Raw genomic sequence first — 15,313 nt, forward strand, 5'->3', positions numbered from 1 at the left:
TTACTGGATTCTACTATAACTTTCATTCTAGCAATATTGCCACTTTAAATGTTACACGCCGAAATAAATCTGGGCCCTGTTTCTCGAAATCTTAACTAAAGATAAAATCCAAATTTTAGTAGATACTTCAATTTTGATTGGTTAAGCACTAAAATCAATCTAATATTATCAAATCAAATTACTAAAATTTGGATTTTACCTTAGTTAAAATTCCGTGAAACAGGCCCCTGGTGTTTTGAAACAGAATTAGAGAGAAGCATTCCTTTAATAAGTATCTTACCTTTATAAGGTATAAATTAGTACATATTATAATAGTTCAGTGAAGTTGACAGTTGCATAATCATCAATTTACCTATTTTTGTAATTAGCATTAACCAGGAGAGTTATGTGCATATTCTCTTCCTAACTTTATTTCATTTATGTACCGCCTATTATCGTTGCAGCTGAGTTGACCTGGCCTACTTTTAAAACATACAGAATAAAATTATATATGAGTCACGGTCGATAAGCCTATTTATAGAAATATGTATATTCTATTCATGCAGTTTAGATAATACTAGTTTTATACTGAGGTACACTAACATTAAGCAAACAAAACAAAACCAAAACCAGACACAATTTCAAGAAATAGAGAAAGTAAAGGTATACACCCTGGTGTATAATGTTAATATTGCAATGTTCATTGTTAGTAACCTACGGAAGCATATTAGTGTCAAAGAAAAAAATAAGAAATAAAACTAAATCCTAATTAGGAGATGGTAAGTACTAATATGTTTAACTAGGACATCGTGCCCCTAATTAGGACTTATCATCTCCTAATTAGGACTTAATATTAGAGTCGAATACATTTGCTAATTAATTCCTAATATTAGGACTTAGCTTATCTCTTAAGTAGTTATTAAAACTTGTAGAGAGAATGATTTTAACGTCAAAACTTCATTATATGCCTTTGATACATATGTTGATAGTATACTAAATTATGGTGCTGAAATCTGTTAAACAATCCTCGAATCACGACATACTATTCTTTGAATTGGGTAGATATCATTTACTTATCTTAAGGAAAATAAAAAAAAATGAATATTATATTAAACAGGATTTGTAACCTTAAAGAGGAATTAGATTGTTTGGGATTGGGATATATGTGGCAAAATGTTGACAAATATTCAACGTTAATTTTTAAACCAAGCATATTTGATATCTTTAAACAGTCTTGTTACAGTAATATATGCCAATCTCCTTAAGGAATCTATTATCAACATTTTGTTTTAAATTTTACACTCCAACCCTATCTTTTAAAACCTATAAAGTCTATATTATTAAAACATTTAACTCGTATACGCTTATCAGCCTATTCATTATGTCATATAGAAACTGGTCGATATACTAAAGTGTCATGTGATCAAAGATTATGTAAATTTTATCAGCTTGGGGAATTGGAAGATGAATTTCACCATTTGAGGATGTACGCATATAAAGTTTATCAAACCGTATTATTACACTGGACCTAACGTTTTTACATTCTTTCAGTTACTGAGTACCAGTAATATAAAACTATGTAAATATTTATCATATGCTGATAAGCGTCGATCAGAATTGTTAAAAAATATTGTAATTAAAAAAGATAAAGTTAGAACCTAAAGGATTACATCCTAAGGGATATTTAATATATTAAGAGTGGTATCAAATTATTAATTTTGATGACATTATAGTAGATTATAAATTAAATTCTCACTCTCCACTTATTTACTTTGTTATATTGTACATATTGTAGATTACAGATGAATTCTGTACGAATTAGATAATGGGCAGCTTGTCTTTGCTATAATAGTTCAAAAATTAGATAATGAAGATGGATATATTGAAAATTCCTGCAAATTGCTTTATTCTGAGTTAGTGTTTGAAGTTTTCATAAGCCAGTCTCGATTGTCAATTGCCATACTATAATAAACAAAATCTCGATTAACAATTATTAAATGGCGAAGGTGTTCTACTTATTCAGTCAATATCTAAGCCATTTGATGACCGAGAGATGTGATTCTGAGCTTGTCATGTGAATAAAAAAACATTTATGTAACAGACAGATTTAGTTGTCATATCTACCGAAATGTGTAATAATAATTATGATATTTCTGTCCTGGTAGGTCATACCATAAGGTCGAATGTCGAATTGTTGGAGAGGCTGACATTTATTGGATAAATTTTATATCCTGTTCAATTGACAACCGGTTTCTTTAAACTAATCGCCGGTTTTGGTTTGTCTACAGATTAGATATTAAACTAACATTTGAAACCAATATCCGCATGAAGGATACATGTTAAAATCATATTACAAACATTAAAGTGGCAGACAGTCCAGAAGAACCATCTGTTTTAGTTCACAATACTGTATGTTGTTGGACACTAAATTTCTAATGAAGTTTAAAATTGGTATGAAGTATATCGGTTCAGCAGTCGCCGAGAAAAAATATTTCACTAATTTGCTACACTATTAAAACACTAATTTCATCTGGTATCAATATTAGCGTATTTCAACGGAAACGAAATATACAAAATTGAATTTTGCTATTATGATTGAACCCATACAAAGTTTGAGTGACGCTATTAATTATATATACTAACGAACAATTAGACATGGGGCATTTAGTTCTTCAATTATTATAGGTTTTTCCAATAATGGATGCCATTATTGCTACCATTAAAAAGTCCCAACGTTGTAGTCAGTTATTGTATGACCAATAAAAAAAAGGAGATATACGCCAATAACTTAGTTGTCTCCTGGGATAAAGAAGAAGTAACAAAACGAATTTCGTCTTAATAAAAAACGAAGTACTTTGTATCCGATGGTGTTTTACCTCAGAAAAGTTGGTAAAGGGCAGTATTACTAGAACCCTAAAGAGAGAGAGAGATGGGGTTTACACATCCATTCGACACAAACTAGGTCATTTCAATAATTCGCTTGCGCGTAGGGGTCTTTAGCAGAGGGAGGAAACCGAAGGACCCGGAGAAAACTCACGAGGTTGGACAGGCGACCCTACTTCTTGTCACGTACAACCCGGAAATCGAAACTACGCCAGTTGACTCAATGACAGACTTTATGATACATGCTAACCATTCGGCCACCCAACCCGCCAGGAACCCTAAAAAAGGAACACTAAATGAAGATGGAGATATTGCAAGCTTATTGAGAATTGAAAAATAGATTGATTAGCTTAATATAGTAAGCGACGAACCTTTCCTTACAGTCCCTTTAAATAATTTGATGTAATTATATGATTGACTGTAATAACTTGATATTTCTAGATGCCAGATGTTTCTCGCTAAGCACCATGCATTAAAATGTATATTACCGTACGAACAGACGACAGCAATGAATAACGTTTAACACAATACCAGGTATATATAATTCTTAAAGTATTATTTTATTATTTTTTTATGTTTTATTGAAAACCATTGTTGTTCAGTTATTCTCTACTTAAATACATGTACAATATGTGAAATATATACAATATATATACATCGGCTACATAATTACATAAATATAGAACATATACTATATTGAAATGCAAATACCTATGCAGGTTGCGATATGATAAATAGCCATGGACATTTGACATGCTTTGAGAGTATGTTTACAGATGAAGAACTTATCGCCCCAACAGAACCACTGAGCTGCACATGCGACACGCAAAAGCGCCATGCACGTGATAGGGGTTCATTGTTAAATTTGACACTTCAAGGAAGGGTTGATATGAAAACTGCCGCGTGCTGGTTTATCTATCCATGTTTGCTTTCCTATCGGTTCTTGCATAAGATTTACTGTTTAGCCTATCTTTGCTTTAGCGTGTTACGTTTAATTTGATCGGGAGAGGTGTTTGTCGACGTCAACGTCAACCGAAAACACTGCAAGGATTGGCCGTGGCACTGCAAGAGGAGTGGGCCAGATTGTCCCAAATCGTGATTGAACGATTGATTGGGAGCATGCCACGACGAATTGCTGAATGTCTGAGGATTGGTGGAGCAATTACTAATTATTAAGACAAAAATCAATAACGTCCATTTTCACTTTTGACTGTGTATCTCCATGCGAGTGAAATGGGGCCGTCAGATAAGCCGCCCATATGAACTGTTTATGGTCATGTGTAGGCAATTGGCCTGTTATTAACATGCACTGGTTACCTCTAATAAAAAGAGTAGTGCATTTCCGCAGTTTTGTGTTGTTTCTGAATATCCCCTACTTTTTTTTTGAAGAGTATATACGATGGTAGTACATAATACAGGGCCGAAAACGACTTCATATTGCAAATTTTGGATTATTTGTTGTTTTGCGCCTGATTATAAGGACAATACGAGCATGGCTTTGTAGATCAAATTAAGATAATCTTGCTGTGTATTATTCATAATAGTATTTTGTCTTAAATAGTAACCCGGTTGGTGCCAAAATGCAGGACGTCACACCCCATTTAATTTCATATCATTACGGTACCATAGTAATATAGTGGTACGATCGGATCTAACTTATTTAGCATATTGCCAAAAAAATCTAGAGATTCTTACTTCTAAGTGGAGCTGGTTCCACTCTCGAATTCTTGGAGGAATGAAAGACACGAAAAAACATTTTCTACGTCTGTCCTCCTAAATAAATATTTGTTTCTAAGAGGGTAAAGACTTGGAATAGTGGAAAAAATTCTCAGATAAACGATTGTTGCAAAGTAATCGTTTTTAACACGTCCAAATCATATCAGCGCAATAAAAATGTTCAAGAGTAAAATAACACAATTTTATGGATACACAATTACTGAGTTTAATATTAATACTATGCGACGTTTCGACAAGGATATTTTTTTTTCAAATAGTTTTTTTATAGATCATACAAATATACATTTAAAGTCATATTGTAATATAATACAGTTTACAATATACATAAAAGATACCTATAAATTTACACAGTTATATACATAAGATCATTCATACAGTATATTGAGTTATATAATATTTTAGTCAATTCTTTATTATTAATTTTTTATATCTATAACACATATTTATTTGTATATTTATATACTCCCGTCTTTTTTCAGGCAACTGATACAGATATGTGAATAGTAGACAGATATATACAGGACATGCAACAAAAACAACAATTAAATACAATTGAATGCGAGGGAAACCGTAAATATATTAATTCAATAAACTGAAAATAAAGAAAGGTAAAATTTGTCTACGTTAGACTATAAAACTGGATAAGCAGGGAGTGGGATGGGGGCTTGTATGCCATTATTATTTATACTAATATTTGTGACTGTCGTTTCTCTGTCTGTTCGGGGTTGGCGGCTACACTAGGTCTGCCCCGAGTCTGAAATTTGGGGTATAGGGGTAGCTCGGACCGGGGAGTAACATAGGCCAAGTGGCGTTAGTCTACCACTTCCGATTTCGGGGTTATGACCCCCGAGCGAAGCCGGGCATTCTTCTAGCAGATCATAAATTGGAGTAAATATAATTTGGTCATAAGCCCTTGGTATTAATTAATATTGTACATTTTCATCCGGAAAAGGCTTTGTTGAAATTTGCATATTTACGTATTAGAACTACTGTTCTCGTGATAATCAACTAAACAATGTAGTAATTAGAATAGTTTAAGTTGTTGGGGATTAACCAACTGGTAGGTTTGTTAGTATGTTAGTAACGTATATCTATAGATTTGGGAAATAACAATTCAAAACTATATAAACCCAAGAAACAGTCAGTTCTTTAGTTACGTTTACTAACTAAAAACTTATTAGAAAGCTGGCCAGTTGTTCTCGTATTTAGGTATGTGTAAATATATTAGGTTTAATATCAAGTCATTTTGTATATATCTAAGTTTCTAAGAATAATAATTAATAATAGTTGTTATTTTCATTTTAACTTGATATCATAACGTAATACTTACTGTATTTTTATCATTCATAGTTAGGGTTACTAAATATAAACTTATTAATAATAATATAATAAGTCCATTTATATCGCGCTAATTCCACATATAGTCGTGCTCATAGCGCTACAAAAAACACATAATCACTCTTGCAAATATTTTTCAAATAAGTATGTTTTCAATCTGGATTTAAAGGAGTCAAATGATGGACTGGATCGAAGATTTACAGGTAGCGAGTTCCACATATTGGCAGCAACAACACTAAATGAGCGAGCTCCAAAGGAGCTTAGTTTATATTTTGGGACGACAAGGTTGTTCTTAGTACTTGATCTTAGATTTTTTGATGGCATGTAAGGCACCACCAGTTCTTTCAGATAAGATGGCATTTCACAGTATATGCATTGATATGTGAGAGATAGCAATTTAAAGTCAATTCTTGCTTGCACTGGAAGCCAGTGAAGTGACCTAAGTGCAGGAGTGATACGGTCTCTCAAAGAAGTTCGTGTTACGATCCGCGCTTCCTTGTTTTGTATGCGCTGCAGTTTATAAATTGACGTTTTATTAATTCCGACAAGTAAACTATTGCAGTAGTCCAAACGGGAAAATACAAGAGAACGGACTAGTGTTGCCGTGGCAGAAGGAGTAATTAGATTTCGGATGAACCAATATTGCGGAGATGGAACACACATTTTGAACGAACGTCGTCAATCTGTTTATTCATAGACAAAGCTAGATCAAGAATCACTCCCAGATTTTTCACTGAGGATGAAATACAGATGCTGGAGTCAGCAATTTTAATGGGGCTGGTATTGTAATTAGACAATTTTGTTGTTGTTCCAAATGTTATGGCCTCAGTCTTGTTTTCATTTAGCTTCAGCATATTTGAATTCATCCAAGTCTTGATCTTGTGGGAACACTCTTCCAGTTGAGATAGTGTTAGGTTGAATGCAGATTTATTGGGTGGAAAACTATATAATAACTGGGTATCGTCAGCGTACAGATGGTGTTTCGCTTGTTCATTACTTAAGAGGTTGCCTAACTGTGTAGTATACAGAGTTAATAGAATGGGACCAAGGACGGAATAATGTGGTACACCACATGTTAATTAGAGCCTTACCAGTTGTTCTAACTTTTAGTTCCAGCCCCGTTTTCTTCTTGTGGTGATATACTGCAAGGATTCTTGTTTCGTCTCATATAATTGTAAGGTGTCCGTTGTTAATGACATGCTCCGCTACGACCGAAGGTTTGGTGGAGGCTAGGGTCTTATGCTCTTTTATTTGTCGCTTCGTTTCACCTACATATTTTTCGCCGCAAGAGCAAGTTATTTCATATATACATCCTTTGGGATTTTAATATGTTCTGCATGGTTCTGCAGGTGACGTCTGTGCCCACTTTTGGTGGTGTGGTGTGAGATTTTACCGCTAAACGGAATAGTTATTCTGATGCCAGAGTGGTCAGTCCTTGGCGTTCCAGGCTCGTGATTTCTGTGGTGGAGGCGATGACACCATTAACCAGTTGGATTACTATTTATGAATACGTTCTTTAAATGTTCTAATTCAGCGGAAAAATCTTCTTCGTCAAGCGCAAGCGAATTATTGAAATGACATTGAATGAACTGTGTGTTAATCCCGAATTGACATTTTTTGTGTCAAGTGGACGTTAAACTCCATTTGATAATGATGGTTGCTGGGTAGAAATGTCGAATTTCTCATTTGTTCTTGCTAAACATGTAAAGCGCCAATGAAGAAGACACGTTTCGTCTTAATAAAGAAATAAAATTAAATAGAATTTACGTTGAACAAATTGGATTACGCATTGTCTTAATTTAGAAATTACATGAATAGAGACGATAGCACAACATTAACAAATTTCGGTTTCCATTGTGAAGTTTATCCTGTTATGTCGACGGCTTAGATGTTGGAGTAGCGTTTCTGAGTTGTCCTTTTGGTTGAAGATCACAAATGTATCTTCAACTTTCCTGTACCAGAAAAGTGGTTTGATTGGGAATATCTGTAAAGCATCTGTAAAGCATCTGTAAAGGCTATGTATTTGTTGATAATATTCATCACCCCGTCTAAAGTAAGTAGCAGTTATACAGTGATGTAACAGTTGAATGATATTATATTATCAGTGTTAAGGTTGGTGTCCAGTGGGGTCTCTAGATCATTGATTCTCTGTTTAAGTGTTTGGAGTGTCTGGGATGTGGGAATATTAGTGAACATGGGTCTACTACATCGTAGATAAGAATGGTACCCGCTGGTAGTGCTGTCGCCAGTTTGTCAGAAATCGCTGGAGTCGGCAGTGTAAGACTCCGCTGATTTTCCAAGTGGTGCCAGAAGACTGGATAAGAATTTTGCTGTGTTGTAATATACCGAGTCTCGGGACTAAACCAATAAGCAAGCCTTAACTGGATTCTTGTTGAATTTAATGTTGGCAAGTGCATATGGTGGTCTGGGGTGAGAAGGATTCAGAGCGTAGAAGAGTCCTGCTGTGATCTTTTCTTTTTTTTGTCTTTCCATGAGATGAGAATTTGTGGAGTCTTTCCTGATTCTTTGGAAGGTTTTGGTGTGTTGGAATACGTAGTCGTCGGTGTCCAAAATCACTGAAGCTTTACCTTTGTCTGCAAGGGTGATTGTGATAGTGGTGTCTGCTTTCAAGTCTTTCAGTGCTAGCTGTTGGGATTTGGAGAGGGTGTTGCTTTGAGCTTTAAAACTTTTGTATTTTTAATGTGCCTGATTTTCACTTGGTCACCAAGTACGGAGTTAACTTTGATTTGTATAGATCGTACGGATTCATAATCTTCTGGCGAAAGTAAGGACTGGAGTTCCACATGTTGTTCACTAATTAATCTTAACGGTTTTTGTTTCTCATTTCTAAAGTGCTGAATTCGTTTCCACAGAATAGTATAGGAGAGTATCCTCGTCGAAACGTCGCTTAGAATTAATTCTTTAATTGTGTATCCATAAAAGTGTACCTTGTGTCAGTGCCCTTTTTTACTGCTGAAAGTGCCTTTTCTCAGACCCAAATATGTTCTTTCCCAACCCGTTGCAGGGATCCCAAATGACTCAAACCATCGACTCAAACACACCAGTCTGGTCTAATTAATGCTTCCACTTTCAAATACATTCTTGTTGTTTAGCTGACGGTGCCCTAATCCTATAGAGTGACTATAGACAGACATCTTGTGGAATCGGCTGCGTATACTACTATACACTCATGCCCATCACCGACGCGCATTAGTGCAACTTGATGTAGCATTGTTTCATGTGTGGACAGTACAAGTTACAAGACTTAAATAGTGAAGTGACTAGGGAATAGATTCGTCTTTTTTCCCATCATAATGCCTCGCTCGCCTTGACAATTTTCGAGTCGCGTGTTCAACTGACTTTTTTGCTCAATTTTAAGGCTCTTTTTCAATGATTTTCGAACGTTTACTTAGACGAAAATATCAGCCAAATAGCTTTTGGAATGGCTACAGATGCAGGAAATGACGGATAATTTTCTTGGGGGGACCTCCCACCCCCTCTCAGCGGCGTGCCGCGTCTCCGCGGTCAGCGCCCTCATTTTGCGGCGCACCCCTTTTCAAAATTCCTAGATCCGCCCCTGTTGTGTTAATATGTTCAATTACTAAATGTCTGTCAAAGAAATAAAATAACAGTACATGTATATATGTATTCAGTCGATGAATTAGAGAGCGAAGAAAATTCACTCATTTTGTTACATTACTTTATGTACTATCTATGTGTTTATTACATTTGCAACTGTCCTGAAAAAATAGTTCAAAACATTTATGTTCGGTTGCTTTGTACCATTATTTTATTGGGGGTAGATTATATGATATTAATGATGAGAACTATGTTGTATGAACAGCTGAGAACAACGTTGACATGAAATACTGAAAACACGCAAACGGAAATAATGGTATTTATTCGAAAAAAAATATGACAAAACTACAGATATTTCTATAAGGCAGGGATGACAGTTTTTCGGAGTCTTTTTCACAGAATTAACATGTTTATTCACTCAAACTAAGACTGCTTATTTAAGAGTCAAAAAGTAAACATGTAGGCAACTCCTGTTTTACAATGAAAACATTCTGATATTTTACTATTGCATCAAGAACTAAGTCCTGTATTGTGTTCACAATTTTCAAATTGAAAGATTTGTGATTAGCAAAGGTCAAAATACCATCGGAAATATAATTCCGCGAAGAGGTTGACAATTCCAACAGGGTTCTTCCTTATAAATACCTATATCGTCTTCACAAGTTTGGGCGTAAATAGGGAGATAACCCTGAAAACATATATATTCCTAACATGAGAAAATAGATATAAGTCCACATGAAAATTGCCAGATTTTTGTGATACTAATGGACTCTTGTGAACATCAACATTGGTTTCAAGACGAGATTCAGAGCGCCAAACAGACATCAAACTCGGTTTAAAATTTACACGGTCGTTGTATTAACACGCGCCAACTCTCGCATATTTGCATCTGAAACTAGAGTTCGTGATTTAAGATAGATAAGTGTTTTTAAATTATTTGAGCAGAATTTTTTTTTAAACAGATTTATTTTGTTATATTACTAACATATTAAATTAATTGAATTAGAACGCGCGTTAAAGAAGCAATTGACATGGGTGAGTCACTTTACCAGTGTTGTCCAGCAAGAATATAGTCTCTACAGGACTAAGACTAGTAATTATTTCCCCTTATTTCATGATGGACGAATGTAGTGCGAGTTATAAATAGACAATTTTTCCCTTAATTTTTTTCTCCCCTCTTCCTGCATTTTTGGGTTGACTTTTTGGTCTAGAATTGGAGAAAAGGGATCAAATTTGCAATTTCATAGCAGTTTTGGGTAATACTGATGATATTACAGCGGAGGGATAGGGGGTGTAAAGTGTCTTTCTGCAGAGCAGTCATTGTGTCGGAAGTGAGATTTTCACCCCAGTCAACTTCAAATCCGTGTAGCAAAAAATCTAAATGGTCAACCCCCTACAAAATTATGATGAGGAGATTGCCAAATGTTGTCCCCATTGTGCCTATAAAGATTGGAACCAACGGAATGTTGAGAAAAAAGCTACAGCCTGTGATGTTACAGCCATTTAACATTGAAGTCAATGGGCAAATAATTGCTAGTCTGAGTCCAAATGCAAACCCCAAGAGTTATTTGTCGCCAGTAAAGATATTAAAGAAAAAGCACAGAGGCTTCAACTGGAACAGATTGGGAAGAAAACTAATCCTATGCAATGGCATAAAGCGCTTGCAATTTATCGATCTTGCCCTTAGAGTTGACAATTACAAATAACAGTCATTGTTATAGATTTCTACAGGGCTTTAAGAAATTTAAACAAATCTTAATGTATGTTTTTACACCTTTTACTCCGATTCTGTAAAAGGAGATTTTAAACCCTGTAATTTATTATTATTATCGGTTTATTAGATAATATAATTCATAAAAATCCCAATTGAAAGGTTAAGTTTTATAGCCAGATTACATAATTGATCTGTGGACATTTATTTCATCTCATTACTCCTGTATTGTACCATTGTCAGATTATACCGGGAAGACTATGTAAATTAATGTCACAGTATGTATTATATACTTTATAACCTTTTGTTGTACGCTACCTGATATTATTTATAATCCACTGTTATGGAAAACTATAAATTATTAATATCTGAAGACGCCTATAGAGGGCAGACAGCTAGCTTATATGATTTAAAGTATGTCAGAATGAAGTAAAGTGGTGATTTTTTTTACTTTTACGTATGTTTTATTTATTTATGTATTTATCTATCTGCTTTAAAATATAATATGCAGTAGTAAGTGGTTGTTCAAATGTACAGTATCATATATTATAGAATAAAATATAAAAATAACACCGATTTACTTCTACATGTTTCAATATAATTTCTTCGGGAAGCCATTGATAATGTTTAAGGTTGCAAGGTTACCCTTGCGACGTCATGGCCTTGCAACGTTAAATATTATCAATGGCTTCCTCATGAAATTAAACTGAAACATGTAGAAGCAAATCGGTGTTATTTTTATATTTTATACCATAATATATAATATATATATACACACACACACACACCCTAAGAACCCTATTCCGAATAGTATATGAACCAACTGATGACATTGTAACCGTTTACAATTACGATCAGCTGACCAATGATCATGACAGTGATATATTAATGAAGCCGCCGGAAAAGCAGTTACAGAAAGTGGGCAAGGGCAACTTCCGTTTGCCACACAAAATTGAAACAACAATAAACAAACGAAAGATGCCTTTGTGGATGTTACTGTAGGAAGAGATTGTAGAGGGAATTTAAAAGAAATGTTATTGGCATTTTTAGTTGATAATTATCTATTTTCCCGTTTATTTTATGGTTGATCCAGTACTACACAGTTCATCCTAAAGATATGTTGCGTCCATACAACGCCAGTCTTAAAGTTACCGATCTGTAAATGGTATGATTATATTGTTTTTACACTTTTACGAAGTTTCATAACCAACATTTTGTTGAAACATCCAAGTAACTGTGTGGTGCACCAGTTTCCAAAACTTATTGTTTGTTTTTTAAATAGATTTTTTTTGATGTTACAAGCGCCTATGATTTCAAAATGCAAATCACAAAACTGATATTTTTTTATTTTTATGGTAAAAATAATAACGCAAAACATAATGTGGTAACTGATATTAATACAAAATAATAGGGTAACAAATAATAGAATAAAAACCTTTTGAGAAACGATCCGAGAGTACATGCAAGTGGACGAGTTCATTTGGGAGAGAAATAAAGAGAAATGAACCAGGTATAAAATAATTTTTCTGGCCTTTCAATGTTGTACTGTTTCAGATGGGTCGGGGGTGGATGGTCGAGTGGTTAGCACGTGCGCGCTGTATCATAAGGCCTGTCATTGGGTCAGTTGGTTTGGTTTCTAATCCCCGGCGGTACGTGACAAGGAGTGGGGTCGCCTGTCCAACCTCGTTGGTTTTCTCCGGGCCCGCCGGTTTCCTCCCACTGCTAAAGCCCCCTACGCGCAAGCGAATTATTGAAATAAAATTCAAACCATATGTTAGTCCCGAAATGACCCAGTTTGTGTCGAGTGGACGTTAAACACCATAATATAAACAGGAACAAGAACATAAATACATAATCACACAGGTGCGTAATCGGTGCATTACTAAAGACGCGGTCATACGTTCGCTTATTTCAAGCAACCATTACACAACTCCTTCGACTGAACTCGATGAGTCTAAAAGCTCCTCTATCCTCCAATTCTAGCTATTTAAACTGTAGGAAATTTGTGCCTAATATACCATCTAATAATGTTTTTGTACAGCTGACCTGTACCTAATCCTTTAGGGCATTAAGAATATCTTTATCTTATGCTATAACACACAGGTAATATATTCATTGGCAATAACATGTCATGTGACGGTTATCAAATCTTTACTCATGGTTAGTATATCCGAATTATAATAGTTTTATTATCAATAACATGTGCATCTAATAAACGTTACCAAATATAGAATATAGTTTGGTAAAAGTTATGGAAATAGGGAGCACTTTATATGACATTTTCATTGCTTTCTCAGTTTCTTCAAATATAGGCGTGCCCATGACCAAGATCCGTCTGTACAGATCGTGTGTAACACTTTCTGATTCGCATGTTGTTACTTTTTCCTCATTTATCCAGAGCAGAAGTGTAACAATGGAAAGGGGGCCGAACCCCTGTTCCCCGAAGTGATTAAAAAAGACATATAAACTGTCTGATTTCGTCACACATGATTCTTGGTTCCTCTTGAATCTCCTGGAAATAGAATATACATGCTTAGAATCTCCTGATGTGGGGAGACACCCTACTCATGGTGCAACTGAACGTCAGATATCAAAACCCAGCTCCAGTCCAACTCATGGTCAAGTACCATAGTCCAGTTGAACGTCAGGTATGTGTGACAAAGTGCTAAATTTCCTATTTTATAAAATACGAACTATTATTGACCCCAGTTGGTTTTTGATAATATATGATATTGACTTTTAACTCTGTACATATTTCTGTTAGACACAAACTGTTTGTGTTGTAATTAAACATTAATTAATCCCATATATTAATTAATCAATCCCATATATTAAGTCGGCATGACTTCAAAGGAAATGCCAGTGGTCAGTTAATCATACCCTGACCTGATAATAACTTCAAAGGAAATACGCAGTGCAGTTATACATACCACAATCTGATAAATAGACAATTCCATTATGAGCATGACTCTTATGCATTTTCCCTTTTGTCTTTCCCCATACAACCACGAGTTTGCTGACAGTTGAGGAGACGCAGCGAGGAGGAGAAGGGAGGAGCAGAGACCGGCGAATGGGCTCATCCGAGTTCAACCGCTGTCGAGGCAGAAGGGCGGAGTGGTTGAAATATACTATATTAATGTACCGTGTTGATGTAGTTTAGTTTCTGTTTAATATTATGTTCCTGTTGTATTTATGTAGCTGTTTTATATACCTCATGTAAATAAATTACATATTTACTAAACTGATATCTGTTATCACTAAGATAGTGTTACATATCACAGCTCAGCGCCAGGCCAATTCGTGGTCAAGTACCACACTCCAACTGAACGTCAGATATCACAGACTATCTCCAGTCCAACTCAAACAGCAGATATCAAATTTGGACGCTATTGACGAAAAGGCTACTGTCAGTTCTTTTCTAGTCGATGACTATGTCTGTAATGGTTCATGTCATTATAAACTTTTGACCTAGGTCACATAGTGCCACCTGATTTCATCGAATCTAAATTACATGTAGCTCGACGACTTGTACCTATGTGGGAAGTGAAATAATATAGTGTTCATTGGCCTTTAAATAATACTTTCTTTTACTTTTATTTTCCAATACAATTATTAAGCGCTTAGAGCTTAGAAATACTCGAGACAACCCACAATAAAACAATCCAGAATAAAAAAATAAAGTATTGGAATATTGGAAAGGGATTGGGCTGATATTGTTACTCGGATATATTACGTGTCGATCACTATTATATTGTGGTTAAAGATGCTGAAGCAACGTGAACTCAGTGGACAACAAAAGGTCTGAAAAGAGTTGCTAAAGAGCTGAAAGAAAAAGTTGAAGACGGGCACAAAGTCAAGTTAAGTAAATGGTTAATACCGGCAGCAACAATGGTTGATGACGAACGCGAGACTTCAGAACCAACCCTGCTTAGATCCGAAATCATAAACACGGACCTACTGCCCGAAATACCTCCACAGACTGATCAATCGCCATCGATATATTCCAAGGATGTCGCCTACTCTGAAGCGGTTGTGTGTGCATGCAGTGAAAGCTGTCATCAAGGGAAAGGGAAAAAAATATTCGTA

General features: G+C 35.2%; 1 long non-coding RNA gene across 1 annotated transcript; it reads left to right on the forward strand.

Moving 5' to 3' along the window:
- The first annotated feature begins 633 nt into the window (after positions 1–633).
- LOC126823394 (uncharacterized) lies at positions 634–5,450 on the forward strand. Its single transcript, XR_007681141.2, has 3 exons — positions 634–758; positions 3,304–3,396; positions 5,079–5,450. It is a non-coding gene; the product is annotated as an uncharacterized LOC126823394 (long non-coding RNA).
- Positions 5,451–15,313: the final 9,863 nt, after the last annotated feature.

This window comes from Patella vulgata, chromosome 6, assembly GCF_932274485.2.
Source record: "Patella vulgata chromosome 6, xgPatVulg1.2, whole genome shotgun sequence".
Classification (NCBI taxonomy): domain Eukaryota; kingdom Metazoa; phylum Mollusca; class Gastropoda; family Patellidae; genus Patella; species Patella vulgata.